Consider the following 4,872-nt stretch of genomic DNA (forward strand, 5'->3'; position numbering starts at 1 on the left):
CAATTATACTACTTTGGGCTAAATGAAAGTTTTTCTGGCTTTAAATGAAAATTCCCTCATCCAAAATTACTGTGGCCATTAACTATGCAATTCCAAGTCAAACCTGACTCACTCATCATCTCTTTGTTAGCCATGCATAAAGATTCGTTTTAGTGGTCTCTATAAATCTATTGCCAGGAATAGGAGAGAAAAAGGTGAGAAATGACTTAGATTTAAAGAATGAAAGTAATAGCTTTTAGTCCTTTGTGTTTCACTTTCTGATTTGTATATCATTAACATTTATGCTGTTGAAGAATGACAATTTGTTTAATATTTGAAGAATTTTACACAAAACTGCTTCAAAAAAGGGAGTGTGAAAATTAAGATTTATTTTCAATTATAGTTTATGTTCAGTATTATTTTATATTGGTTTTATGTGGACAGCATAATCGTTAGATAATCCTATACTTTACAAAGTGTTCTCCCCAATATTTCCAGTACCCACCTGGCACCACACATAGTTATTACAATTTAATTGACTATATTCCCTGTGCTGCAATTTATAATTGACTGACTAATTTCTAACTACCAATTTGTACTTCTAAATCCCTTTACCTCAGATACAGAGAGCAGACTGGTGATCACCAGAGGGGAGGGTTTTTGGGGGGCTGGGTGAAAGAGGTGAAAAGATTGTGTCAATTTAGCTGGGCCTTGGTGCCCAGATATGTGGCCAGACATTATTCTGGATGTTTCTGTGAAGACGTTTTACGGAGATTAACATTTAAATGTGTGAGCTTTGAGTTTAACTGATTGCCCTCCATAATCCTATCCATCTGCCCTACAGATTTTGAACTTGCCAGCCTCCTTAATCACATGCGTCAATTTCATTAAAAAATTACTTTTATACATACACATCCTATTGGGTCTGCTTCTCTGGAGAACCCTGACTAAGATAAGGGATTTATATTTTTTAAAAATTATGCCATCTGCAAAAGTACAATTTCTCATTTTTTGGTTTATTTTTTTATTTTTTATTGAATTTATTGGGGTGACATTGGTTAATAAGATTATATGTGTTTTAGGTATACAGTTCTATAATACATCATCTGTATATTGTATTGTGTGTTTACCACCCTAAGTCCAGTTTCCTTTCATCACGATTTATCAAATACTGAAATAAAACACAGACTGAAAGAAAGTAGGCAAACATAAATATACAGTCCAATAAATGACCTCAAAGAGAATGCCCATATAATCACTGCCCAGGTCAAGACCTTAAACATTTATTTTTGGTATATAAGAGGACTACTTTCTGTCCTCAACCAACCACCCCCTCTCCTTTTTTTTCTTCCTTTCTTTTTTTAAAATATGTTTTTATTGATTTTAGAGAGAGAATGGAGAGGGAGAGAGAGATAGAAGCAGCATCACTGAAAGAGAAACATTGATTGGCTGCCTCCTGCACGCCTCCTACTGGGGAACGAGCCCACAACCCGGGCATGTGTCCTGACTGGGAATCAAACCAGTGACCTCTTGGTACATGAGCTGATGCTCAACCACGGAGCCACATTGGCTGGGCTGCAGATATTTTCTTAAAGAGGTTTTATTTGATGACTCAAGTACCATTTTCTGAGGTAAAGAACCTCACATCACCTCCAGAGACATTTTTCTCTTCCCCCAGTCCTGACTTGAGGTGAGGGAGTCCCTTTGTGATGAGATCAATTTATTTCTAGGTTCTAAAAAAGCCCATGTTTCTCAGTAGCTCAGATCAAACCAGATCCCCCAGATTTGGGTAGAACTAACTCAAATACCTGAGTCAGTTCCAGAAGCATCTCTGGTTTTACTGTCAAGGGTCAGCAAATCTCTAGGCATCAGCTCAAGATACACAGTATTTGGTCAGCCTTGTATTTGTTTGCATAAAACGTTTTCTAATTCTTGTAAAATTTATCATGTATATATTCCTAAAAACCTACTCAGGAACAAACCACCATAATATGGGTTTCTAAAGTTGACCCCAGCCAACCTGAATCCAAGTCTCTGGGGATAGGGTTCTGGACACCTCCTTTTTTTAAAAAAAAAAATGCTGTTACAAGTACCTCTACATGCTGAAGTATAAGAGCCTTTACAGTAGAACAACTATAAGAGTAAATGGAAAAAATAAGTCCCAGCAAGCAGAGGCAGGCAAATTTGAATTTGAGGATTTAATACTAATGGGTGAATAATATTTAAAGAAAACAAAACAGATCATGAACACCTTTGCCTCAACAAGTCCATTTTCAGCTAGGCTGGCTGCATCAGTGTGCTGATACTTTCTTCTGCCTCTGAGAGCTTCTTCAGAACTTGGTTGATCTTGGCGTCATCAAATTCCAAACACAGAAATTCAGATTCCTGCCCACTTTTCCCTATTTCCAGCTCCATTATAGCAACAGGGGTGTGTATCTGAGCTGAGTGCCTCGACTGTGATTTGCCATCAACTCTGCAGCTTAGGCCCTGACGCCCACTGTCCCAGCGGCTCTGGTTCATCAGGCTCTCTCGGATCTTTGTCTTATGACGCTTCCAGAATTTAGAAATGATAGCAGCTTGATCAGATGTGATCCCTCCTTGCTTTTTGGTTTGAGCAGTCAAGAATGCTTCCAGCTGGATGAAATCTGGAACAGGGGGTCCCCCAGGGGTGAGGACGACGGAGCCCAACGCGCTGGGGCGTCTGCATGCACCACTCCGGAGACCAGGTTCAGAGACACAGATCCAAGTTTATTGAGGAAGTACAGCTTTATATATAGGGGTAAGCAGCCAATGCAACAGGGACACGCTTGCTATGTTATCCAATGGGCGTGAGGGTCGGTGGCTCTTGGAGATTTGTCAGGCGGGTGTGCCAAGGAAGCCTGTTCGCTGGAGTGTGCTCACAGCATTGCTTCCCGCCGCAGCACTGAGATAAATCTCTTGAGCTCTACCCACAGAAATCCATGTCTGCAGATGCAACAGACTTAAGAACCCTCCTCATCTTCGCCAGAAAAGGCCGGAACTCCTCAAGCGGCACCTCCAGGTAGAGCTGGCTCCGCAGCAGCTCCTCAGTAATGCCCGGTGCCCGTGGAAATCTTTCTGGGCCAGGCCGCTCAGCAGCCCGCTCAGGGACTTGCAACTCTCCTGCTCGCCCGCCATTGTCCCCTCTCTCCTTCTTAAAAAAATTTATTCTTTTTAACACGATAGTTTAGATTTGCTTTTTAAAAAACCTTAAAAACATGTCATTTTCCTGGGTTTGGCTATTGTAAATTATATTCATATTTTAAATATAATTATATGTGTATCTATAAAACATATTATTACATGTTATGACATATATATTATTTGTTATTGACAGATGTTTGTTAAAATCTTGCAATATGATTGTCAAATGATCTACTTCTGATTTTAGTTTTGTCCAGTTTTACTTTTTATATTTTAGGGTATTTAAAAGTAAAATTGTTATGATGTCACAGATTGAAACCTTTCACATTGCAAAAATCCTCTTCATCTATAGTAAAGTTTTTTACATTAAAACCTACGTTTTTAATGATATAGTTAAATCAGCTTTGCTTGTGTGTTTCTATAGTATAGCTTTTCATGCTTTTCCTTTAGTTATGTTTAAGTATTTGATTTCTATTCTTTTTACTTGATTTATTTGAGATTAAATGAATATTTTATCATTCTATCTTTATGCCTAATAAGCTTAGTAATTAAACCTTTTTCCCTTTTTTAATCCCCTTGTATAGTGATTACAGTATGCACCCTTGAGTTATCAAATACTGATATAAATAAGATGTCTACTTCCTTTTACACTTGCTCAGTCCAATATGGTAGACAGTGGTCCCATGTGGTTATGTAAATTTAAAGTTAAATTCACTAAAATTAAATAAAAGAAAAAATGTCTAATATATTAACTATTTGATCTTTTATAGAAATAATTTGCTGACAGCTGGTATAGGCACAAGTATAGATATATAGGTAAGGAAACTAAATAGAGAATCCAGAAATAGACCTACACAGAGATCATCCATTGTTTGCCAGCAAAGGTGCAAATGCAATTCAATGCATACAGTGAAGTTTTTCAGCAAATGGTGCAATACCAACTGGATATCCATATGCAAAAAATGAACCTGCATATGAAGCACGTCATGTTTAAACTTTAACTCAAACTGTGCCACAGACCTAACTAGTAAATGAAAAAATATAAAACTTCTAGAGTAAAATATAGGACTAAACCCTTTGTGACTTTGGTTTAAGCAAATATTACTTAGATTAAAATATCAAAAGCAAAATCCATAACAGAAAAAACTAACAAATTGAACTTTAAAAAATACTGTTAAGAGAATGAGGAGGCAAAACATGGATGCAATGAAATATTTGCAAATCATATATGATAAAAGACCTTCCTCAAAAACATAAAAATAATAAAGAATCAGTAATATCAACATCATTTTCATATATACTATAATGAAATTGAATATTTGTTAGGTTTAAATTTGTGTTTCTCTTTGGCTATGAGAATAAAAAACAGTACATTTCAAGATATAAATTGTCAAGCAAAATTGTTTTCTTAAGAAATGGGTCATCATAATTATCATTTGAAATTTTTAAAATCAGGCAATCAGCTAGTGCTAAATTAGATTTAATACTTTTTGTATGTGAACAAACCTGTACTCTCTAGGATTTCCCGGATCAACACCTTTCAAAAACCATCTAGTCTCCTCAGAGCTATAAATAATCTTGAAATGGCACCACCAGGTTATGAAAGGAATTGAGTGGTCGATCTTGTACCACAGAAACTTCACATTTCAGATTTTCTATTGTTTTACTTATAAGGGAGTTTCTTTTTAATAATAGACCTAGCCTCCTTCTGTGGCCCATTAAACAATTCCT

At 36.6% G+C, this 4,872-nt stretch overlaps 1 pseudogene; it reads right to left on the reverse strand.

Moving 5' to 3' along the window:
* Positions 1–2,256: 2,256 nt before the first annotated feature.
* Positions 2,257–3,135, reverse strand: LOC102418918 (annotated as a pseudogene).
* Between the last annotated feature and the right edge of the window lie 1,737 nt (positions 3,136–4,872).

This window comes from Myotis lucifugus, unplaced genomic scaffold (genome assembly GCF_000147115.1).
Source record: "Myotis lucifugus unplaced genomic scaffold, Myoluc2.0 scaffold_1, whole genome shotgun sequence".
NCBI classification, from domain to species: domain Eukaryota; kingdom Metazoa; phylum Chordata; class Mammalia; order Chiroptera; family Vespertilionidae; genus Myotis; species Myotis lucifugus.